Genomic DNA, 26,228 nt, shown 5'->3' on the forward strand with positions numbered 1-26,228 from the left:
CCTCGTCCACCTCTGTTCCCTTTCTTTGTTTACTCTTCTGGGATGACACATTTCCGATGCTGGATACACTGCAGCGCCTCATCCTTCCATCTCCATGCAGCACAAACCAGGAAAATGTTACATTTCTCCTCATTTCACTTTTTTCTTTTGTCCCTGCAGGTTTCTACTTCTACAGCCAAGTCATTTCTATACAATTATGAGCAAATAAGGGATTACATCTGCAACAACAACTGTCTGGTAGAGCATGTAAAGCATCATTCCGTCATTTGAAAACAAAGAGGCCCAGTGATGGTTGAAAGGCAGAGCTCCGAACGTGCCATTTCATTTCTACAGCACGCCAGGAACTACTTGTGAACACAAGCTCACCATTTCACATGACGTATTTCTCATTAAAACTACCAGAGTTCATTTCATGCATTACATTTCAACCCGCCAGCTGCGGTCAGCCAGTGTCTCATGACGTCGTTTGATGGCGTCGGTAATGGCCGCCACCGCGGCAGAGTGGGCTCGTTGCTCCTCCTGTTGAACACAAAACACACACACACACACAATAAAAAGTCCGGAAATTAACATCTACAGCAACACGTGCACAAGTCATTTGGAGCTGCACTATCAACCTCATGACTAAAATGCCAAATATATACTCCTTTCTTATTTTCTGCTCACTAACATCTCGTTAATTTAGAGAGCCGCCACATAAAGACAAACAAACATGACACTTACCGTAAGTGAACAAGCCTTTCTCTGGCCCCTCTGTGAAATCGGCTCCAACGTGGCGCTGCGGCAGGAAAACACACAATCAGCACAACTCCATTCGCTCTCTACAAAACGTCACCCACACTTGCTTCCTCACTTGCCCCTTCTTTTCCTGCCCTCTCTTCCGTTTCCCGGCACCGACGGACCTGTTTCAAGACCGGGGAAGGTGGCATTTCCTTTAAACGGCCACTCTCGTCTGACACAAGACAGGCTAACACCACTCCACTACATCTAACTGCTCTCAAAGGCCAAAGCCCATCTGACGTGACACCACACAAACACCCTCCTCGGCGGCGGACTGCTGCTGTCTGACTCCGACAAGCCGACTTTAAGAGGACAAGCCGGCAATTAGCAATCAGCACACCTGTGGGCGTGACGCACACGCTCTCTCTCTCTCTCTCTCTCTCTCTTCAGACATCTCAGTCAACCAAACGCTCACAGATCACTGTGAAGCTTCATTCATTTTGTGCCCTCCGTCGCCATTTATGGTCAGGAAGGAAAAGCGTGGCGGACATTTGACCGGTTCTCTGAGTCGGGATAAACAGCGACATCCTGAGGGGCTCATCGTCTCGCCGCTCCTTCACCTCGCTGCCCCCCCGCTGCTGTCGAGGCAGTTCGGAAGGAAGGCCTCTGACTGAAATTGAACTCTGAATGGAAAAAAGGAGCTTTTTTCTTCTTCTTCTTCTTAGGGTAGGAAATTTGATTTGGCACCACGCAAACTCTCGGCCTCCTTCGATGAGCTGGCCGTCTCCGTCTCAGAGAGCCTGGGCAGATGTTTCCTGCCTCCGCAGTCCCTCAGTCAAAGCCCCGCTGGACCGGCGGTATTTAGAGCAATCAAAGATTTTCACCCCTTTCGTCCTGGATCGCACCCGATGGCAAGTCCAGCTTTTGTGTTTTGGGGATGCACGTGACAAACGAGAGAATTATGAAAAGCAAATCGCCGATTAGGATTCCAACGACGCGTTACTCTCTGTCGCTTTACAGCAAAGAGGTCCAGTCGTGGTTGAAAGTCAGAGCTCTGAACATGCTGTTTACTTTATATAGCACAACAAGGCAGGAACTAGTTGCAAACACACGCTCACGACGGCACGTGACGTACATGCATTACATTTACACCGGCCAGCTGGGGCTACGTTCAAGCATTTGGCATTTCTCCTGCAACCAACTTAGTCTCAGGACATATTTGATTCCATATAATATCATTTACAAGGCTTTTACTGCTCTCGTGCGAGCCGCCGCAGATTTCTTCTGGTGAAGTGAATTCGGCTGCGGCTCACAATCTCATCATGATCATTGTTTTTGTCAATTATTCACCTTTTCTGTCATTATAAAGGCTCCGACGACAGCCCTCCCCGTTCTGGAGGGCTGAGCGACAGCCGTCTGGCTCTCCCCTCGACAACACAGTTAGAAAACAGAGCCTTAAAGCAGAGCTGTCAAATTGCATTCTGACTGTTGCCATCTGGACTTTTCCATCCCGATGTCAGTCTGGAGACATTACAGTCAGAATCAGACCCAGAGAAAGCAAAGCCACCGTATTTGTTCAGGACAACTGCTGCCGCATTCAAGCAAAACATTCAAAGCTTTTGCTGTCAATGGACACCGGCCCCACCGCATCAGTCCTGCAGAGTCCTCTGCTGGCGCTTCTTGGCTATTGCAAAATCTGCAGACAACAAGTGAATACGCTCATCTCTGTGTTTACGACATCATACGATCTGCCATCAGAGGAAATAAGTCCTGCGTGCCAGCAGTAATATCATGTCGACAGGCGGCGCTTGCCTATTTAATCCATCTTCAGGCACTTTCGACATGTTTTTGCAGGACGCGTCCCATCTGATGAAAAAGCGATTGGAAAGAAGCCATCCCGTTTGACAGCGCGACTTCTCGGACTGATTCGCCTTCACGCAGACAGAAATTGGGATCGGGCTGCGCCGGAACAACAAGCGGGATTCTTCGTTCGTGTTTAGTGAAGTTTTCCTTGTGCAACAGGCTGTGTCGGGTGCAGCAAAGCCACCAAGGTCCTTCGAATGGAGCTCGGGGCCAAACCGGAACGGCAACATTTAAACCTCCTGTTGCTGTTAAGGGTGTGGTCGCTCATTAAAATGTTAGCTTTATAGGAAAACGCACAGCCGCTCGTGCCACGGGCCAAGAAATGAGCTTCCAAACAAAACCAAAAACAACCAAACAAAACAAAACAACAAGAGACAAATCAAACGCGATTCCTGTGGCCTCGTGCACAGACTCTGCACACCTTTGCTACATCTGGAGAACACGTTTTTTTTTTTTAAGCTGGGGCGTCTCTGTTGGAATTTGCAATTTGCACTAATATAGAGATTGCCATTTGGATTATATTTTGATGCGTTGCGCAGCTCTGCAACGTGAAACGACTGCAATGAGCTTGAACCGGTTTCAGAGGCGATGAGGGTGGGGTCCATTTGGGGAGAAGGGACGAGGTGTTTCCGATGTCTCGTGTCACACGAGAATTAAATGCCATTCTAAAGTCATCGAAACGTCTCGGTGTCCGGTATGGTATCGTCGTTTATCCCAGCATCCGTCGACGTACCTTTGTCGGGAGAATGTGCCAAATCAGTAATTGTCCCGATTGTGATCAGTGCCATGCCTTTTGAATGACATGAAATTCATTTCAAGTCGTCCTCATTCTCTAGCAATCAACCAGCGACGCTTCCACCGAGCGGCCAGGAGATGGCAGAACAGCACCAGGAAAGACCTGAAACCCAACTCGCCGGCATCAATGTGAAATCACACACCAACTCTGTGATGACCTTTGACCCCGACCAAGCCATTTCATTTCTTTCCACCCATGTGTGAGAGACAATGTCCACAAAATGAGTCCCATTTTGCCCATTGAATTCATTCTTTCCAGCAGAACGAAGAGGTCCAAATGAGAAGGTGAACGACTAAAACCGACCAGACGGCGTGTGGAAACAGACATTTTACAAACTACCTCCTTTCTCCCTCAGTACGCTGAGAGTCGCCAGTGTCACCTTGGCCACCACCCTCCTCTGTGCGTGCACGCACACACACACACACACACACACAGCGAGGCCCAGCTGGGCAAGCAAACTGCACTCTCTCCCTTTCTCTCTTCTCTCGCTCTCTCTCTCTCAGAGGTATTTAGTTGGTTATGGATCCCTGAGGAACGCTGCAGCCTCCTGTGAGCAGAGGATCCATGCCAGGCCCCGGATGAACCGTGTGTGTGTGTGTGTGAGAGTGTGAGAGAGAGAAAGAGAAAAGGGGGGGGGGGGAAGATACTCTGGCTGGCACTTTTGCAATCACGCCAAAAGACAGCGAGGGTGTGCGTGTTGTTTGTGGCTACTGTTCAAATGTACCAACGTGGACGTGTCCTGGTGCAGAGATGATGCTTGGGCGTGGATGATCTTGCTCAACGAAAAGAGTGACATTCACCTGTTTCCCTCCAACGTTTTCATGCGAGGATGTCAGGCTGAAAGCACGTGAAATATTCGCCCTGCGTAACTCTGATCCGGAGGCAAAAAGCGAGGGCGTTCGACGTGTTCGGTCATCGCCTATCTAGGCTTTCGACTGCCGCCCCGAACCTTGGGCCTCCTGCCGTCTCCTTTTAAATATACGGGGATGAAAGGTCAAACTGCCCGGTCTCGCCTCAAAATGGAAGGAGCGGATGCTTTTGTGACAGCCCCAGTTTGCCCCGTCCTGAAACACGCGTGCGCTTCCTCTCCTCTACAGTCTGACCTCTTCTCCTCCTTTCACCCCTCTTCTCGCCTGCAGTCCCGCAGAGCTGACCTGACAGACGCTGTTGTCGGTGCCCGTTTTAATTGCGTGTCGATCCCGCGGCTTTGGCGTTTTGCATATGCAATAAAAGGACTTTTCTCTTTTCGCCCTCGCAGCTCCACATTTCCAGCGCTTAGTTTCAGCTTCTGCTTGCCTTTTCTGGCTTCGACAACTTTGTTCCATTTCTCATTCTCTGGCATAATTGCAGCTTTACGGCATACTTCGCCGCTCGGGCATGCCGTAGATACGCGGCCCCTCCTTTTCCTTTTTGTTTCTGTGTCTTTTTGGGTTGGATCTCATTAATAATTCACAGAAAGAGACTGGGAAATTTTAGTGCAATTTGCAGCTGCTGAATCCCAGTGATTGTTTTGCAGGGAGAGCGAACCTCGGACGAAAGCTTTGTAGTCCCGAATGTAATTGGCTGCAACTCTCTCGGGCCGCACATCATTACGCAGGGCCAAGGAGTGTGTGGTGCGGGGTCGCTGCTACGTCCGACCGGTCAAACGCGCTGTCCTCGTCCGTCGCTCCGCGTGCCGTTTGCTCATATTTATGCCTGCAACTATCTGCGTTTCATTGTGTGTTGTTTGCGTTCGACTGGGCAGCCGCTGAATTATTCAGAGCGGCTTCAAAAAGACGACGGGAAACCGCTGTTTCCAGGCTGCGCTTCATTTTAAAAAGTAACAATGGCTTTGTCCACTTTTCTTTTTTTTTTTTTTTTTTACTTAGGCCCTTTTAAAGCCTTGTGGTTGAGACGATGGATTCGTTCATCCAGCCTGAACCCTCTGTTCCTGTTAGTCCTTTAGCGACAAACTGTCCGACAACGGCTATGAAGACCACAAACTAAACATCCAAACACTTGTTTTGCCAACGCGCAAATACAACACACAATCGGCCTTCTCGGTTGGTTGTCGTCTGTGTGGATGAACGCTGATCTCAACAAGCCCGACATCAACCTACGCGCACAGGTACGCGCATTTAACTCGATGCCATTTACTGCTACTTTCTGCTACTACTAACTTACAGGACTCTTTCAACTTGAGCAGTTCTCTCCTCCTTTTCACATTTCGCTTTCGTTTACTAAAAGTGGGCCGTTTGCCACTGACACTGGTTCCGATTTCCAAGTGCAATTACATTTGTGTGAGTTAAGATTGGCCGTGCGTGCGTGAGTTCGGCATAAAAACAGTGCAGAGAAAAAGAAAAAGAAGAAGAAGAAGAAGAAAGAAATCTAAAGCTCTCTTTTCCTTTTTGCCTGGCCTGACCTATTTTACACAGAGTATCTCATAACCGGAGAGTTTAGAGCTGTTTAATGCTAGGTGACACAGCAGTGTCCTGCAGTCTTTTCTTTCTTAATCCCTGGCATCTTCGGTAAAAGATCTCTCGGAAGAAACGGCGCTCGTTCTGGCATCCTGCCGCCAGAGGGAAGGGGAGATTGTCAAGGCGCATTTCTCCTTTGCTCGCCAGCCATTCCTCAGGAGGGTTGTTTGTGTGTGTTTGTGTGCGAGTGTGGGTAAATTCCCCCACCCTTTTTTTTTTTTTTTTTGGGCGAGTTAGGTAAACTGAGGGAGAAGGAGGGGAAGAAGAAAGCGAGGTGGCAGCTACCCCCCCCCCACCCTCCCCTTGGAACACAATTCCACCTTAAGCTCTTTTTGGAAAATTACAGGGATGTTTCTCTTGTACTGCTCTTGTCACCTTGCCTCCAACATGGCCCCAAACAAGCCAAAGTGAAACTCAGTGACGCGGGGGGGCGGGGGGGTGATGCCCCACAGGCCGGTGTTTCATGTCAGCCTCTGATAGCGCCTTGCGTTTGGCCAGGGGAGGTTTTTGCAGGGGTAATCTCGCTGACCCCGCTGCCCAGCCTCCGACGAGAGGAGACGCAGTCCCACGTTGAATTTCAGCTTCTCTGCCTCTCTCTGTGCCCGCGCCGTGAAGCCGAGGCGGAGCGATCCGGCTCGTCCCCTCGGCCCTACGACGCGCCGACTGACCGAGCGGACCGATTTTCAGCTCGTAACGCCTCTCGCTCTCGAGCTTTATTTGCATTTGACCGGCCAACCTCCTAAAAGTCCAGTAAAAGTCCTGTGCGCTCTGTGGAAAAAATAAAACAAAAAAATAAAACAACTACTAAAGTTCTTCATGCGTCATTGCGTTTCCTGCACGCTTACAACTCCTTTAATGTCTTTTCCCACTCAAAAATATCAATCACAAAAACAGTCGACGGCACGGTGCTCAGTCAGTGTGAGCTCTACGCTTGGCTTAGGTACTTTCTCCACACTGGAAATGACGGAGGAGGAGTGGAGCAACTCGTCTTTCTGCAACGCAAGATAAGGACGGGCTTGACCCTCCATATGTCCCGGCACAAGGCAACCCCGGCGTCCAGGAAGCACCAGTTTTCCCCCAATCAAAAGTTCCATTAACCTGGAGCACCGGGAGCTAATTGAGAGCGGTCGCGATATATCACCGTGTCGTTTGAGCCGCACGGCCCGACGACGTGCCGGCGTCAGCGGACGTCATACGGTGACACGTCTGACATGGAAGTAATTACCTCGGATAATAAGAAATAAAATGCAGCCGCAAAACAGCTGAGCTGAGGATGACGGTGTCGGCTGCGAGCCGGCTCCTCCGGGAAAAGACAATGAGCGGGAAGATTTTTTCCAACCTTTGATGACCCAGATCGTGTTTTAAGCATTAGTTGTGCTCTTCGTAACGGGAAGCCGGGGGGAGGGAAAGAAAAAAAATATTCCACAAATCTGCATTACTGGTTTGAAGATTTATGAATCTCAACTTCACACGTGCTCTTTAGTGGTGGGAGATCACCAGTTCATTATGTTTTGCACCGTTTTATGATGGTTGTGTCTCTCTTATCTCCTCGAGGGGGTGAAAGATATTCTAATCTGTCGCCCCAATAGCCTTAAGCCCTGGTACGGCGAGTGGGCCAACTTTTGTTCCGCATAATCCCTCCGCCCCGACGAGGGGAGGTCACGTTTGTCAAAATGTGGCAAAGTGAACGTGATTTCTTTTTTTTTCTTCCTCTCTCCTCCTCCTTCTTCCCTGGCTTAATTTGGAATTAAAAATGCATGCGATTTTGAACTTTAGATCTCCGGAGAGAGCTGTAAACAAGTATGAAATTAAGTGTCTTTTGAAATGCTGCGGCGGGGACGTGAATTGAATTGAGACGCTCGCATTATTCAGCCTTGGCGGGCTTCAGAAGGGTGGGCGGGTGACCGCGGTGGCCTCTCAAGACAAATCACTCAGAGTTGGTCCGTATTGACAAAAACAAAGAGGACCACCGCAGGAAAAACTGCGGATTTAACACAGACTGAAGGTTGCACGTGATTAGAGCTGAAACTCCAGAGAAACGGTGGAAATCTGCCAAATTCTGGAGGAATTTTACATATTTTCCAGGTCACTTTCACACCACTTACTGCTCTCTCACAGCCAAGACGAATGTAAATCCTCAATGCCAGCAAATGAAGAAGAGGCAAAAGACACAAAGCAACATCAATGGCAGGACAAAAAAAATGTCGATGACCGGCCTGACAGATTTTCATTTGGCCAACGGCTGAGTTAATTAGCCAAATTGCATTTCTATTTCTACAGATTTCTATATGTTTTTTGGGACGACTTTTTCAAACATGCGCCTTAAAGTGTTTTAAAGGGCCACGTCACACGGTCAGCGTAAATGTGCTACGTTTTAGTCTGAAGGCTTCCGACCTTTTTTTCCTATTCCACACAGTCAAGCTCCTCTTTGCCAACGCTACATTTCCTCCCCTCTCCTCGTGTCCTAATATTTACACCTTTTATGAGCTCCGCTGCTCTCTGCTCATTAACAGCGGCACCGACATTTGTCCCTCTTTAACAGCGGGTCGCGCCGAGGTCAGCCGGTACCGTCAGTAAAAGACGACACATCCTGTGTAGGCGATTAATAGGCGATTAGTTTCTCTTCGTGCCTCATTTCTGCACGCCAAATCCTTGCTTCAGCTTTCTCGAGACTCTGAAAAAGCTCAAGGACTTGAACCGTTACGCGTCTCGTGTAAGGTGGTGAGTAGCTCTCCTAAATTGTCCGGCTGGGACGAGCCAGAGGCCGGGCTGAGGTGTTTGGCCGTAGCGCCGATCTGGAGCTCAGTCGACGGCCGTAAAATGAGCTCGTGCGCGTAAGTTACTGAAAAGTGAGGCGGGTGAACGCAGGGATACGCAGAGGCCCGCTACTGCGTTAACCTTTCAGGAAGTTCCCCAGTGGTCCTCCCCCGCCCTCAAAGGCGCATCAAAGGTCTCCTAAATGTTTATCCAACCTACGTGCCGCTCGCTCGCGCCCGGCAGCTGCTTTAAGGAGAGTAGAAACGGCGCCGAACCTCAAAGTCAGTCCCGAGAAACTTTATTTGCTGTTGAAGCCGTACCGAAGCGAAACAATGAACCTAGTCAGATTTCATGTCAGAGTAAACATTTACCAACACTTTGACACTGCTACAGAGCAACTCAGAGATTCAAAGCAGATCAAAGAGCGCTCCTTGGAGACTCGAGCCAAAGCTGTAAAGAGAAGCTGGAGAATCCCTACAGTTTGTACAGTAAATTGGGCCTCGGTAAACAACTTAACTTTGCAAACTCTGCTGTCGGCTCCGGGAGGCGGCGAAGCGAGCAGCTCAACTGCTGCAGTCATCTGTTGGAGCTGCAGACTGCTTGACCAGGGGAGCGACCCCCCCGGATGACGGATGGCAGGCGGCCGGAAAACGAGCGCCTTTATCGGGCCGCCTTATCCTCCAGCGGCCGATCCAGACAGGCCAGATTTTTATCAAACTGTATTGGATTTAGTAATTTCCTTTTTCCGAGACAAATGGATCGAGGTACTGGGGGAGAGGGGGGAGGTTTATCGTCTGCAAAGCCGGGCTGATGATTACTTATGATCCATTTAGGATTTCGGTCTTGTCCCAGCGCGCGTCGGTTATTGTTCTCAGTCCGCCGTGGCTGGCTCACCTTGGCCACACGATCCACAGCCTTTATCCTCACGCGCAACATGTTAGGGTTGCGCTCTAAGAGTCGTGGCCTTTTGGAGTTGCGGAGGGAAAAGCTTTGTTCGTTTGCAAAAAAAAAAAAAAACAACAACATTGAGGCTGTTACAACCATGCAGTAAGCCGCTGACCTTTACACTTTGGACACGTGCGCGCCGTTGGTTTCGACGCTGGAGGTGCACGAGGGCGGAAAGCGTGACTGCGTTAACCCTTTTGCGTTCCACACCTCACGTTTATTTTGTGACGACAAAGCGTGAATGACAAACTCTCCCCAGACCTTGACACAATGCAAACAGGGCCCTTTTCACACTGCCATGAGACAGTTTGGACTAAAGCATTCACCAACCGGCATATGTCGTGCTCCCACCTCCTTCCCTCCCCTCTCTCTGTGTGAACATGTGTGTACAAATCCCACGGTTGCAAACACACAGACGGCGGAAGCACCTTGCCTCGATGAAAGCTGTGTCAGGTAATTTCACACTCTCACACGCGTGCAGTCACGTCGGCCTCCCCGAGCTAACTCATTACCTGTCTCGGCCGCCGAGTGTGCGCGGGATGTACCTTCTGGAAACGCTGGCGTTAAACAAGCTGCGCAGGTGGGAGGGCGGGGAGGGTCCGATGGTCGCTAGAGCGAGAGGATGAAGGTTTGCGGTCCTAAACGTAGTGGCAATAAAGGGACAGTACGGTGGAGTGCAAACTGAAGAGGTTCGTCCTTGACGGGGGGGGGCTTTCAGGTCTGTGACAGACCTGAGTATTCTCAAACAAAGGCAAACCCACGCAGGCAGCTCCTCTCACCTTGTAGCAACGACGGCGCTAACAAGAGCGCGGTCAGGGAAGGACGAGGGGTCAGGTTCACCTAGCCGGGCCGGGGAGAGCAGCGAGGGCGGACGTCGAGGGCCGAGGCCCCGCTAGCGGTCTTTTCCCTCTGTTTTCCTCCTGACAAATGCCTGCCTCCTCTGTCCTCCCCCCCTCCAACATCATTGCCACCCCTGCAACCTCCCTGCCGTGCGGGAGCTGTCAAAGGGTGGGGCGGGGGGGGAGGGGTGGCGGGACTCCAGACCTGCCAGCACGCATCTGGCTGACAGGCGACTGGGAAGGTGCACTGCGAGCGCACGTCACAATCAATAACCCCCGCTGAGAGCGATGGACCGGGGGCTGCAGACGCTCTCCGCCACCTCTCTGTGTGTTTTTATTTTTGTACAGGGGCTTGGGGGGGGCGGTGGCGATGACTTGTCACCTAACGACGCACGCTCGCTCCGGGTGTTTGGGATTTTGTTTTGTGAAAATACATATGCGCCGTGTGCAGGCGTGCGTGCATGCATGAAGAGCGAGTTTTGGAGGTGTGATACGTGATGTGATAAACTGTAGGTCAGCGTCGGGGGGGGGGGATGTAACCGAGCGGCAGGTTTGGATGGCAGTCGGCATTATAACGCCGGTGGCCCAAACCACGCAGCTGGTCAGGTGACAATGAGGAGACTCGACAGAAGATGCAAGCGCTGCTGAAGTGAATTCCAGACAAATATTATTCTGATGTGAAACACAAGAAGAAGGTTTGATGGGACGCTAAGAAGAGCAGCTCGAGCGGAACCCTTTTGGAAATAAATGTAGAATGTGATGCGCTGTATGTGTTCCTGTAATTCTTCAGACAGCTGGATGACCGCCCTCTCTCGTGTCCTGTTAATTGCCCACGTCTGCGTGTGTGTACGGAGACTGCTACAAGTAAATAATCTTCAAGTGTTCAAAATGTCAAGATTTCCAAGAGTTTACAGGCTCCCCCTGCGCTGAAACGCTGCTTGGAGTGGATTACCGTGTATAATTATACACGTGTGTCCTGGAGGATGATCAATTGTCTTTGCGCTTACAGTCAACAGCTCGGCAAACCGCGGCAAACGCGCTCAAAGATCTGTTACGATACCTTCCCAGAAAAAGAGGGAGGGGGGGGGGGAGCGTTCCTGGCACATTCACCGGGCCGTAAACAGATATAACAAGTCCCCCCCCCCGCCGTAGATGAGAGAATGTCAATGGGGCCTGACGCTGAGACACCCGGCCGCCGATCAATCGATAGCTGACATTACACCTCGACGCGTCAGACCTTCTTCATGTGCGAGTATTAAAGTTTTGCATTACCAATGAGGCTCTGCCGGCGAGCTTGCCTCCCCCCTGCAAAATTCATGTTTACCAGCTCTGCTTATATTTTGAAGGGTGATTATCCAGTCACGTCAAAACCTTAATGAACCTCATTTCACCAGCAGCGTGTAATATTCGATGCCCCCCCCCCCCCCGCCTTTTTTCTTTGGCAAACGAAATCTATATCATTTCAGAGAATTCAAAAAAAACTTGAGCTGATTAAAATCATTCTGTTGGTTTGAGCCACAAAAAGAATGTTTCCCACTGGTCGGTCGTGGCTTTTGGACGCGTCACGTCGTATTTAAGTCGACAGCGTCGTCCTCCTCCTTAAAGGTTTTCTAAGCGCTGACAGATTCTCCTTACTGGGGAAATTAACTGGCTTTGATACCTCGCTCATCTCCCCTGAAGCCAATCAGGACATGTTTACCGTCACAGTGAGAGAAGGGGAGAAGTTTAAGTGTGTGCGTGTGTGTGTCTTTCTTTTTTTTTCTTTAAGGCTTGGCTCTGATGTGACGAGGCCCCATCTACGGAGAGAAGAGGGGGGCATCCTCGACGAGTTCCTCCTGCTTTTAATGAAGCTCTGTGCAATTATCAAAGCCGCCTCCTATTGATCTCCCCGCTCGTGCCAGGTCAACCAGCCAGACGCCGGCTTTTTAAGTCACTTTTCCAGCTCCGCTTCATTATGGGGACCAGGCGCCGTGAAAACACGAGTCAGGATGTCGACCGCTGCCTGTGCTCATTTGCTTTGGGCTGTGGGAAGAAAGGCCCCAATGTTTTTGCCTGTATTTTTTTTTTTTTACATCCAAACATCTTCACTCAAGTGAAAAAAGTGTCTAGACACACTGAATCTGTCATTTGCTCTTGCTGGAAGCGGATGACCTCTGTGCAGATTCTGTTTGAGACAGGAAACGTTTGGAGTTCAAATGTCAAACGCAGGTGAAACCCACTTGACGGGTGAACATCTCTGTGCTCTTTCTGCTGCTTGCACGTTGCGCAATAAGTACAGTCGGGACTACGGTTTGGATTCGGACTTGTGGAACCGATAAATCTAGCGATGGACTTGCGCGTGTATGTTTATGTCAGCCAGCGTGAGAGGAGCGCGCGTGTGTGTACGCTATGTGCTACTCGCACGAGGCAGTGGAGAGTGACTGATTTGCAGTTTGTTCATACATGTGTTGCGTGACTGTGAAATTTGGAAATGTTTAAATATCTGCAGACGCAAAAGAGAGAGAGAGAGAAAAAAAAAATATGCTGAAACAGCGAAATCCGTCCGGGACAAAAGAGCCGTTCCCTCCGTGTGCCTGGACCTCTCCTTCGCTGCCTGACCGAGGCAATAAAACTCTGACTCAGTCTCAGTGAAATATGCCGCTGCGTCGCTGTGGTCCGCTGCCTCGCTTCCAAACACATCAGTCCGTATTGTTACAGGCCTCTGTTTACCTTCAGGCCCAGACGCTCTTCATTTTTGCATTGCCACCTGTCACCCGGCTCTCATTTATAACACGAGTGGGTTCCTTGCCCTTCCAAACAATGCCAGAACTGTGAAACCTTCTGTTATATTATACCAAAAAGAAAATAAATATTTGAACTAGCGTTTAATGGGGGGGTTTTGCACATTCCGTCATATCGTACACAACCTCAATTGTTACCTTGGATGAATCGCAGGGTTGTATTTACTTTGGGGTCTGTGTGAGTGATATCTGCATCGATGCTGTTTGCCATATTAGTGAGCTAAGACCTGACGCTCTCCAGCTGAACTATTGCGGCTGTGTACACAATTTAGATGAAAATCCTGTTTATATTGCTAAAGAGGTGTATTTTGTAAGCCCCTTTTCCTCCATCCTGTTGTATATTCAATTGTGAAATATTCCCTGCGCCTGCTTGCGGCCCCGGCCGGTACGTCCTGCCCTCGCTTGTCCCAGAATGCACCTTTCGGCTCTATCGAACGTTTGGTCCCGCTCGCGCCGCTTTTCAGCTGTGGAGCCCGGCTGTCGTACGCGTGCCGAGAACGTGGCCTTTTCGTTCATTTCGTGTTATTTGTTCGAGGCCTTCTTTACATTTCGTCTGTGAGCGGCTTGTTGAGATGACTTTGAAAGAGAAAGCCAGTTTTAAAAATTGATCACCTCCATCTCAGCTCAGGTCCGCTGCACGTCCGGTGACGTAATTATCCTCGCGTCTTTTGGACCGGGTCTAATTGTCCTTGACCCCCTTTCTAATGAGATGCCATGTTAATTAAATGCAGGCACATTGAAGGTACCTGCGGCTTTTACGCACCTATCCGTACACAAACGACTGAGGACCGCGTTCTACTTCAAATGTCTTCCTGGCCTGTTTTAAGGTCACGGCGGGCAGTTGACTTTTGCGCTGTCGTCGCCCCCTGATGAGTTTCGTTTGGACTTTTTCAGTCAAGCTCGTTGACGAGGTCGTTAAGATCTTCAAAAGCATCGCAGGTCCTACATTAAGAGCGCTTTCGATGACAAAATGCACCGATCGCAATAAAGTTAATGCAGAGTTTAGCGGGCGGCTATTTATACATCGTGCTTTCTTCTTTCAATTCACGCTCCTCGTACAGATCATCGAGCTAATTCCTGATCTGCGGCGTCGGTAAATTAGATCTTGTGCAAATTACGGCTCCCTCAGAAAGTGATATTTCACTAAGCTGACTTTGAGGACTTGTTTTGAAGGGCCGGACTTTGCGCGATAGGAACTGGTTGTCAACGTGACGGGTGGGATAATTCAGAGAGCCTCGTTACGTTGACCGTACGACACGGCTGCTGCGGCGGCGGCGGCTTTCCGCTGGGGCCGAGTCCGGACTTAAGAGATCTTTGAAAAGAGCCAATTTCAGATTATCGCGGCCCGATCTGTGTGGATGCGGCGACCGGGACGCGCGCGGTTTAGGAATGCACAGATGCCTCGTGTTGTCGTTAATCTCCCCGAGTGGCTCGCGTCTCGATGGCATCCATATGCAACTTTTAATTTCAGCACTTCAAACTGCAGGGGGATAAAGATAGCGTTTGAAGATTGCTTTTCATGTTCGCCGCGTTCGTCTGAGTGTCTAAGTGTAGCGCAGTAGACGGTCCCCTCCTTTTGAGGCATAGTTTGGCTTTTTAAATGAAGAAGGGTAAAAAAAAAAAAAAAAGAAAAAAAGAAAAAGAAAAAAGAAGTCACTCAGCTCAGAGACAACTTGAAGCATCTGAAAACGCCGGCTTTAGAGGCAATTTCCCGCTATTGTTTCACACTAACGAGATAAACACTTTCTGTCAATCAGAGCTTCTTCCAGAGGTGTCAGATTTCAACATCGTGCTAAATTACATGCAGTAACAGGCAGCGGTTGATGGAAACAGTAATTTTGTGGAGAGAACTTCATTCAGCAGCCAGCTGTTTTGGGCATTTTTACATTCAAGTATTTCTGAACCAGGCAATAAAGTGTCCAGCTTTTTCATAACTGCAGTTTTCCCCTTTCGCATAAATATGCCTCTAACAAACAACCATAACATCCCTGTTATACGATCCCTATTGTTAACAATTCTCTTTTAACTTCCATCCAAATCAACTAGCGCTGCTCACAGAGGGCCAGTGCTAAAAGGATATGGAGCTTTCAGATGGCACCTAAGTGGTGTATCGCATAACCAGCGTGCCTTTTTATGGATTAACAGTTTATTCCTTTTGCTGGAGCCGCACCAAAGCGCCCTGGCCCTGTGTAAAATATACTGCTTTTGGTGAATTATGAGTGTGGCCTTCATCCAAGTGCCTGCGGCCTTCCTGTTTATTTGTACGGCGGCGCAGGTCGGCGGTGAGGTGGGGTCCGACGGATCCAGCTGAGCATGTGTAAACACTCATCCTGGGAGCTGCGGTGAAAGTGGCTATTTTCCTCCAGCGAGGGGATTTTTTTACTGCCCATTGTTTTTAACACAGAATCGACCTCTTAAAAACATTGGACACTCTCATGGCTCTCCTGTGGCCCAAAGAGTGCTTTGTATATGCCTATTGACAAAATATTTCTGTGTTATGGCATGTGTATACTGCGACTCGTATAAACTGGAAAAGAAACACGAGTGCGCTGGCGGGAACATCTCGGCCCGTTTGGCGCAAGTGCTCCCTGGAAACCTCTCCGGATGGCGGCTTCAAAAACACTGACGGCCCGCGTTTCCCCTCACTGCAAATCTCAGACACGCACGCGCTGAGCTCGGGTTTCACCTTCTGGCCAACCTTTATACGCGTCCATTCCCCAAAACGCTGCTCAGTGGAGAATGACGTTTGACCTTTCACCTCTTAAAGGCTTCTAGGAAAGGACCAAATCACTAATGCTGGTCTGACTGCAAAAAACCTCGGCCGCTTCTGTTCATGAAAACCTCTTTTTCTTTTTTGTCTTTCAGTAATTGGAAAGTAGAGGGCCTCAGCCGACCTTTTGCGGGTTTTTCCACACCTGAGGAGAAACTTCTCGGGGTGGCACTGAGCCCCCTCTCAGCTTTTCCAACACGCAGCGATAGATTTCAAAAGACCAGTTTGACCGGTGTGAAGTCCTGAGGGAGCAGGCTGCAGCAGACTGGGACTAACACAGGTTAGGTCACAAATCGACCTCATCAGTTACTTCCTCTTTCAAATTGGACTAAACCTAATGACTGATATCTCACAGAGAAAAGGACTTGCGGCAAAACCTTTCCAGAAACTTGTCTTGTCCGCATCTGCTTGGCTGCGGGGCACTTTGCAGACCGTCGGTGCGCGGCCAAAAATATACGGAAGGAACGAGAGGCTGACGAGTGAATTAGTGGAAATCTGTTGAACCAATATCAACAAGCCAACTGCGCTGACATCATGAAATTCAAGCTCCCGCTGTATACAGTTGGACAAACGCTCGATAATCGTCTTCGTGACAGTTTCACCCCTGAGCGTTTTCGACGGGATTTTTTGTGTGACTTTCGTGTCGCTGTTGCTTTTGTCAACGCGATACGGGTCGTCTGAAGGCGAAATTTCAGCGGCGTCCCGGGAGGCCGCCTTCGCCGCAGCTCTGACTCAACGAACTCAAGCGGCAGCGGCTCGACCGCTCGTCCGCCGTGACGCGACAGATACGACGGCGGCGGCTGTTACGAGCACGGGGTTCGGGGACAAGCTGGAGAAATAAACATCTGTAGGCTGGTGGCTGAGAGAAGAGGACTGAGGAATGGGTGGCTGTTTTGAGCGCTGCCACTATGTGAAAGCCACTCCGGGCTGCCTGTGCACTTTGACACCGGCAGCCGAGTCCTGGAGGCCTCAGCCGTTTGTTGCTGCTGAAGGAGTCTGGGAACAGGATCCAAGCCAGGGTCGGGGGGGTCAGATACATGTCCTAAAAGCAAACTGCAACCTACTTTCACCCACCACACACGCACACAGCGCAACACAGCAGAGCAGAGCACGGCGAGCCAGTCACACAGCCAGACACAGAGTGTACTCTGTCGTTCTGTCTGATTTGCAAAGTCAAAAGACCACAAGGGAGAAGAGGTAGCTCATCAAACTTTGGGGCATCTGCTAAAGTGCCTCAGAGTTCCCAGAGTGCTGCTGGTTTCAGTGTGGGTGGCACGAATCCCTCAACCCTGCAGTGTTCCCTTCTTCTACATTCCTGCTGCTCGAGCATACATTTTCATACCCTCGCGACAAGACAGTGTTAGACTGTTAAGGTTGAAGCGAAATGAGAAACTCACGCCTACCGTCCGAGAACAACCAGCAAAAACTGCAAACGAGTTGACACTTTTGAAAAAAAGTTCTCCAGGCGCGCCGTCTCCGTTCGACTGAAAGGCACGACGGGAGGACGCCATGTCATGAAATCTACACTTCCCGTGATGCTTTTTCAATCGCTTTCCTCATGCACCAGAACAACACTCTCTCCTTGACATCCACATGCCAATCGTTTACCGCGGGAAATCCATTTTGACAGGACACACGGCCCAGGCTGTGAGCAAAAAATTAATAAATAAATAAAAAATACGGCGAAGACACGTTTGCCGTGAACTGAGAGTGGCACGAGTCCGCTTCTCACTTTTCGCCAAATGTCCAGAAACTATCTGACTATGGACTGTCAGACACAGGATGTTTTAATGAAAACAACAATCTTTCTCAGGTATTTACTACACGACCCTCGTTTGCCTGCCCTGGCCTCTGCCGACACCGATATCAACTTCCTCCGTGCAATTTTTGGTGGGCTTGAATGAAGGGGGGAAAAAATAAAACAAAAACAACAACAAACAAAAAACTAAAACTGAACATTGAGGCAATCCGTTCAATTCAAAGCACATCAGTGGCTCTTACATACATTTTGTAGGAGACAAGGTTGTTCAGATTCTGCTCTGCCGCCTGGTTGTCGCCCCCTCAGGCTCCCGACCCTCCTGCTAACCTCGCTGCATCGTTTCAACGCTAAACCCCATGAAAACACACACGCCGAGACACGGCTGGCCCGTAGCACCGACAAGATCCGCTCCACTCAGGATCACCCCGGCTCGTCTTCCCTCAACGCTCGCTGCTGGTTTGAAGCCTGACTCTGAGGCGCGTTGCAGCTCTTATAGGGTTTGAAGTTGAGAGCTATGGCACCGACAAGTACCCGCTTCTCCTTTCACCTCGCAGCATTTCTACCCATCGAAACAAAGGAACTAAATCAGTCAAGTAGCTGCCAGATCAAGGAAAAAAAAAAAAAAAAAGGAAGGCGAAACGGCACGTCTCCTGCAGGAAAAAGCCTTTTTGTGCTTTGGTGAGGATCAGTGCTGCGTCAGTGATCAAATTAAGAATGATACTGTTCAAAAAGACCTGACGTTCGCTCGACACCAGTGAAAACATGTCAGTACAGATGAGTAAAACTTTCTCTAGTTTCCCCAGAAAGAAACTCAAGCCACTGCTCACGCTTATACCTCGTTTAGAATTTGAGATCAAAACTTTCCCAAAAAACAAAAACGCCGTTTTGATTTATATAGGAAAGTGTGTCCAAACTTTATATGTAAAAGTATTGCTGCTTCCCAGGCCTTCCGAGAAAACTTATTTGTCCACCACCTCTGTGAATTATTTCTCCTGATCAACGTTTTATTTCTGTGCACACACACGCACACGCACACACAGACAGACAGTGTGAGACACGTATACATATGTGTGTGTGTATTTTGAGTTTTCTTTTTCTTTTTTGTTTTGGACGCAAAATACTGTGTAAAAAGGTGTCGTCCACCTGCAGTCGTGGGCCAAGATGTTCGGACGGCGTCAAGCAGGTTCACTTCCTTTCAGATTTCAAACAGACAACGGACCCGAGTACTAAAACGGGATCCAAAAATGGCGTTTCGTGTCGACTTGTATCCTGTCGAGACTCACAAAGCCGCACGACGTGGATTGCTTTTCTGTCGACGCGTGGCAAAACAAGCCACCGTTTTGAAGTTGGAGGTTGTTTTATTCATGCAGCTCCGAGACGCAGACAGAGGAGCCTGTTGGAAGCTCTCCGGCGTGGCGGGAAGTCGAGCGGAGAGAGATAAGGGCTGTGCGGAGCAGCGGGGGAACTGTCGGTGGGGAAGGGAAACAGTTCGACGGTAACCGCGGGACGCGCCGTCGGAGACAAATATTTCATCAGAAAAGTTGCCGCAGACCGGGGGGAAACTCGGGAGCCTCAGAGTGCTTGTGAACGCACCCCGCTCACGGTTTGTCTTTTCCCCTCGCCTTGCCTCGACGCTGCGAGCTGGTAAATATGTGTTTTCCTCCGCAGTGATTGGAGATGGCTTTTCGCCGCCCAGAATAAATCATTGTCGCTTCTGAAAAGCAAACACAAGTATCTGTTGCTCAGCTTATTGACAACGTAAAGAGACCGGAGAATAAATAAAGAGGAAAAGGGAGGAAATGAAGGCAGCTGCCCAATCGTGACGCCTGCTTAAGACCTCATTGCTTCCGAGTGCTACTTACTGTTGCCGTATTTTGACTGAAATCTTAATGCAATGAGGATTAAAGGGATTACAACATAATCTCGAATAATCCAAAGTGCCACGGACGGAGGAGCGCTTGTAATAACGGCGTAAAACCCGTCCGGAGGTCTGACAACATTGTCAGTCACGGCGAGGATTAAATATTTGCGGGAAAACTTTCAACTAATGCCCGCAAACCGACGCGGGGGGAGGCACCGGGGCCAGAAGGCAATTCAAGTCATTTAAGAGACATATAGCACCTCGGTAAGTGCTGGCCAGCCCGCCGCCAGGACAAAGCCCAGGCAGACGAGGGGGAGATGGGCTTTTAAGCAGATTTACTCCTCCAATTTTTGTTTTTGATCAATGCTCAGGCAGGTTCATTACACATGTAAAGCACGTGGGAGGTTTGAGGAATGAAAATGTTCTCGCAACCAAGAATCAATTCTTATTAGGTTTACCGAAATGCCATCAACATGTCCATTAGCTTTTCCATTAATTTATAGTTTTTCCTCAGGAGCAGGGCAGCCTTGTATTTTTAAGGATTATGTAAAGCATCACCAGAAATTATCTTTTGAGCTAAATAACCCACATTCATCGATGTGAACCTGCCTTTAATTACAACCCTTCACTCAATAACGGTAACGCTAAAATCTGTGTGGGAGTTGATGCAGACCTTGCCGGGATCCTCCCTGAAATTCATGCCGGTTGATTGAAGTCTTATTGACGCTTAACTCCTCTCCAACAAACCAAACCCTTCATTTCGCTGAATGAATATAAATTGAGGGCAAGAAAAGCTTTTAGAAACAGAATCTACATTAAGTTCGGGGGGGGGGGATTTGTCTCGGCGAACAAGAAGCACAGACGTGACAACTAAAGCGGCGACAGCACAAAGACAGCAGACAGCGGAGCCGCACGGTATAGCTTATATATGATAAAGCTGCTCCGTGCTGATATTTCAATCACCGTGCGCATTCAGCCAGCGACAAACTACGGCTGCTGCTGTCAGGCGGGGAAGGAGGAAAGCGGGTTGAGGGACTTGAGACTTTTGTGCCTTGCAGGGTCAGTCGTCTTGCGTTAGCGCCGCGTGGCGTGGAAAGTTTCTCATTTTAGGGGTGTGGATCTGGACAAATTCTACCCCTGTCATATTTCATGAACTGTTGGCCCACATCTTCTATTTGCACAAAATCACTAAAAACTGATTGCACAAAGCCAGGCTGCTATTTACCTCCATCACGGTGACATTACGCTCCAGATATTTGTGAAAAGCAAATGTTCACTGTCACCTGAACGGCATCTGGACGTGCGAGTTCACACAGACGAAATGTTAACAGCCGCCTTTTCTCTGTTTCTGCTCCCTGAACATCAGTGTTTCATGATCATTCTTTAGTCGTATTAGCCCACTGTGTTTAGGCCGGTCATCCAGAGAGAGAAGTCTCCATTTCATGTGCTCATTCATTCCAACACTTTCTATGAAAATGCCACATCTGCGCTGGCATTAGAACTGAAACTTTCCCCGGCCTGCCTCTGAAACGTCTCGTCTCGGACGAAAAAGTTCTGTGTTTCATTTCTTTCTTTAATTATTTCTTTATTTTCCACTGAGGCCGAAAAAAAAAAAAAAATCACCTCCCTGGGTTTGCTGGAAGAAGCTGGTTGATAGCTACAAGGTCAAGGTGAAGGCCAACGGATGTCAGCCGGTTCTGCAAAGAGTCACAGAGGTGACGTTTTCAAAGTTGATACGTTTCACTTCACAAAATTCACAGCGGCCGTCGTTTGACCTGCGTTTGGCCTTCCTGGTCTTAAATCCTCCTCTCCAATGAGGACGCACTCTGACTCAACCTGCTGCTGCCCTCGGGCGTGGGACTTGACCCCAGTCTATTGTGCGTCTGGCTGCAGAGCTCTGGCCAGCTTCCAGTTTGAATAAACTGTACGAGGAGAAAATAATGCATCTGAGACAAGCTTCTTTTTAACTTGAGAGCAATGACGTAACGACAAAAAACACGTTTTCATTCTTGACTTCCAAAATATACATCTAGTTGGAGTAAATCCTGTTTGATGAAATTGTTATCCAATTACTTTCACAGAATATCAATCGGCTTACTCGCAACATCTCTCTCTCTCTCTCTCTCTCTCTATTCTTTCCTACGTTGCCCTGGAGAATCTGACACCTCATTATGTGTTACAATCCCATCAGGTACAAAGAGCACAAATATTAACTGAATCTTATGACACAGATCCAGCGCGGCTATGTCGCATCACTCTGCAGCTCAAATCGCACAGTTTGGACTACGTGTTTGTCAGCAGCAGTGGCCAAAGTTGAAAAAGTTCCTCACTATAGTCAGATACATTGTGGCATTATATTATGTGAGTATATTATCCAGGAAGTATTTTAATACTAGATATACTTCAAATAACTAATAGCCGTTGTAAGGGATCAATGCTCACAGCTAGATTATAAGACATTAAAACTGCTTCTCGTTCGTTTGAAATGCTGATAAAGGCTAATAAAGAGAGGGGGGAAGTGAAGCGTCTCCACCCACACAAAAAAAACATCTTCCCTTTAAAATGTCACCGTGTCACATCTCAAACGTCCACAGTGTAAAGCAGGCCTGAGCCCGTCAGCCCTGCACTCTCACCCCCAAGTGCTGCCACCCAGTGCAGACTGCCGTCTACAGCAGCCGGACCGTCTCTGTCATGGACACAGATAAAACCCCGGACGTGTGTTTTAGTTAGCAACAAGAAGACTCTTTCATAAGCGGGCACTTTAAACACCAACTCCTCATTTCTCTGAGAAAAGGAGGGGAAAAAAGCTGCCAGGCGCTACAGACAGTTTATTTTTTCTGCCTATAAGCCATAATGAGGTTGTGCCCCGGGGAATCAGTCGAGCGGAATGTATTAATGCCTCAAAAAAAAAAAAGGAGGAAAAAAATCCTCGGCACCTTCTGCAGCCGTGGCATAAAGGCAGGAAAGGACTGTCAAACAATTAAAGTGAAGTGAATTCCCCGAGATGGCGAGGGAAAGAAAGAAAAAGGAGGAGGTTGGGGGGGGGGGGAGAAAAAAAAACAAAAAAAAAGGGAAAAACAAGTGGACAGGCCTGGAAACGTGTGCAGAAAACTGTTTCCTCCAGGATGTGGAGGAGAAACGATGAGCTCAGCTTTAGTTTAATCAGCCGTGCGAAGGCTATCTACAGGCCGGGTGTTTTTCCACTGCGAGAGCTGAGATCAAACAGTGTGAGGATCGCTGGTGCGTTGAATCAGACGCACGACAACAAACTTCCTCCTGGCAGCGGTACCTGCAGAGAGCAGCAGCTTAAACCCCTGCTGCGCTTTCACCCTTTCACGGCTGATGCGGGATGGGAACTGATCTGTCCCAACCCGAATATATTCTCCTGCTGTTCAAACGAAAGGCCAAAATGGCTCGCACTCATATTTCCATCCGCTGTCATTCTCATTCTGACTGAGGCATAAAAGGCAGAACAAAGCCGGCATTATGTCACCGTCCTGCCATTTCGGATCCAACGTAAAACGGTTCTCCAAACTCTGGGATGTTCCTTCAAACCCGTGTAAAAACGGTTCAAAGTTGGCGTTTCTTCTGAGCACATCGCTGACATAAGGTCAAGTTGTTTCACTTTCGGGCACAGGGACGCTCAGGACACGTTTCCTTTTCTTTTTTTTTTTTCTTTCCCCCACCTCAGTGAAACAGCAGCTGAAATCCAATTTTCTCTCCTCGGTCCCTCTGGGCCGCCTTAGTGCCACAGAGCTACGACACAGAGGTGTGCGGCACATTTTCATCTTCATTTAGAGTAACCCGATGACTCAGATTCAATTTGCTTGGTTACATCCGCCAGGCCCGGCCTCCATTGTTCCTCCTAACGTGTCAGGGCGACATCCTCGACGGAAGATGCTGTCACCGTCAAAGCTCGGCGCCCTGATGGGTCGAGACCCCTGCGAGCGCCGCACCTCATTGTCTGTCCTCACCTTTGTGTCTTTGTGTCTGTATGAACTGTCACATTGGCAGCTCACTCAGACGTGACCTGCATCGGCTCATCGGGGGAAAAGGCATGTTTGGGGAGGAGGTGAAGGGGGGGGGGGCGCTGATCAACAAACCCAGTTCCCACAGGAAGATGTAGGGAAAGCATATCAAACAAGGAGAGGTGAGTGCCTGTGACACTTCCAGCAGAGTGAGCTGCAGCTGCTCGGTCTAACGAGAAAAAAAAAAAAAAAAAAGCCTCTCGCACACATACGGACGTAAAAATGGACATTTAACTCCGGCCAAACCTTTCTACAACTCAAACTGAATCCAGGTCTCGAAAAAAGGCACATGAATGAAAGCCATAAGAGAGGCCACACCTACTAATCTGCATATACACATCCAGTGAGATGTGAATTTTTTTTTTTTTTTTTTTTTTTTTGGACGTGTACAGCCAAACCGACGAACAAACGCACTATCCGTCAAAAAATTCAGCCCCGACTGCGCTGCCATCCTCACGTCACAACACCAAGAGAGGACAGACACCAGTCTGCTGATCTCAGATTCAGCTTTCCGATTCTTTTTTCACTCTGACGTGAATGCCGAGGCCAGAAAATACCATTCTGATCCCTCGCCAGTGCCGCCGGGCCGAATTTCGGTCAGGTGGTGAAATGTGATGAAGAAAGAAGAACTTTCTTCTGCAGCCAAAAGTGAAAACTTAAGTTGACAACTGCAACAAAAACTAGGCCAAACACCGCGGTCACGTCAGCTTTGCGCTGCAGTCAATTTTGTCCTGAGCGTTCTTGTTTTTTCGGGATCCGTACTGGGGCCTCGCTCGTCACACCCATCAACTCTGTGTGACAATCCCCTCATTAATTTGAACAGTGCAGCCGGGTTTGAAACATGAGAACCCTTCAGCCATTTCCCTAATGGTCTGCGAGCTGGCCGAGCCGGGCAAAGCCGAGCTCTCGCCTCCGTGGTCGAGCCGGGAATGGTGTTAAAGGTCCTATAGCTGAGAGCTGAGCAGCCATGATGGCTAACCACCACACCAGAGGGCCCCCTTCTTGTTTTTTTTTTTTTTTTTTCCTCTTTTCCTCACCCCCAACACATTACAAACAGCTAAGCCCGTCACAGTCCGACATCAAGGTTCAGTGGTCTGTCAACATTTACCAGCAGATAAAGACAAAGAGGGGAGAATTCTCAGCCCTGGAGAGAACATCACTCCGTCCGCAGACTGCGCTTGAGAGGGAAAGTGTGTGTGAAAAGATACAGAGCGAGTGCTTGTAAGTCCTTTCTCAGTGACAGCAACCAAACAGAAAACACTCATGCGGGGAAGAAGACAACGTGAGCGCATTAGGGGCCCCCCCACCCGTCGATGTAAAGTGACGATGGAAAGCTCTGACAAATAGGACCCGATCCCGCCTCCCCTGGGCTGCATCCAGTTCTCGGGCCTGTGGGCCTTTCGCTCTGTTTAGAGGAGAGCGGGGCTATCACAAGCTTCGCCAGCTTAGATGTGTCTGAGACGAGGAGCTGGAGCAAAGATCGGTTCTGCGGCGCATCGAGGACGCCCCGGCTAAAAACAGCGAGGGGATTTGATGCACAGAAAGAGCTGCTGCTCTTTGAAACAGCCGTGGTTTGAGGACACAGTACTGAAGGGGCTCTTTCTGTCTTTCCTGACTAATGACCCACCCACAGATTTATTTATTTATTCTTTTTTTTTTTTTTTGCTTTCACCATTTGCCCTGGAAATTTATTTGCTAACTGGGTCACGGATGACAAAGAAATCTATGACATTCCTCAAAAGTTTCTCACAATCGCCTCAAACATCACACCGCTGGCGAGAACTAAAAAGGTTCAGGGGTCGCAACGTGCTCGCGATAAATCTACACGCTGCATACAGGACAGCCAACTCACTCGAGATATTGCACATTTTAGCGTGTGTCCGACATTTATGATATATTCATTTTTCAAGTTTCTCTATTCCATTATTAAGCGCATTCACATCATCTTCGGGAAGAGCTTGCGCAATCAGCTGAACAGAAGAAGTGTCCAAGTCCGCTTGACGTGAGGATAAGAGCATCTGATACAACTGAAGGCCGGACGGTTGTGCATTTTGCAACACTGACGACTCTTTTCCGACTCATCGTGACGGTTTACTTTGGAAGGGCGGGGATGCGACGCTGAAACAGTGCTTCGTCAAAAGTTCGCCGCTTCAAAGGTCATTTTCAAGTGCATATTCTTCTGCGTTGTCTTTGAACTCGCGCTGCTTGGATTCAGCTTTTCCTAAATTTGACTTTCAATCATTGCGAGCCCGATTACAGGCATTTTCCAGTTGCCTGAAAAAGAAAAACATGGAATTTGGATGCGGCTGGAAATGAGAGGCTATTTTAATTGAATAAATACGCACGCGAGTCCGCCTGCTTGTGGTCAGTTTAAGACGGCCATTAAGTTTCCTAAATGTCATCTGCTGTCAGAGTGAAAATCGTTACACACTTACGGCGTTCGGGAGGCCTGTGAGCTGCGGGGCCACGTGATCCGCGTAGTCACCCCCATCATCTTCTGGTTTCCACATATGTGTCACCTGTCGGCGCAATTACGCTCGTCCAGAGGCCAGACGATCCAGCCTGACTGCAGAAGGCAAAAAGGCATCCGTCGTCGGCGGTTTGCTGCGGTGTCACAGTCGCTTCGGTGTCACAGAGATGACGTGACTGAGGCC

The 26,228-nt window shown here is 49.1% G+C and overlaps 1 long non-coding RNA gene across 1 annotated transcript; it reads right to left on the minus strand.

Moving 5' to 3' along the window:
* On the minus strand, positions 1-26,228 carry LOC115056260 (uncharacterized). The gene is made up of 3 exons (XR_003841776.1): positions 26,010-26,228; positions 724-778; positions 1-519 (listed from the first exon to the last, which is right to left on the minus strand). It is a non-coding gene; the product is annotated as an uncharacterized LOC115056260 (long non-coding RNA).

This window comes from Echeneis naucrates, chromosome 2 (genome assembly GCF_900963305.1).
Source record: "Echeneis naucrates chromosome 2, fEcheNa1.1, whole genome shotgun sequence".
NCBI lineage: Eukaryota > Metazoa > Chordata > Actinopteri > Carangiformes > Echeneidae > Echeneis > Echeneis naucrates.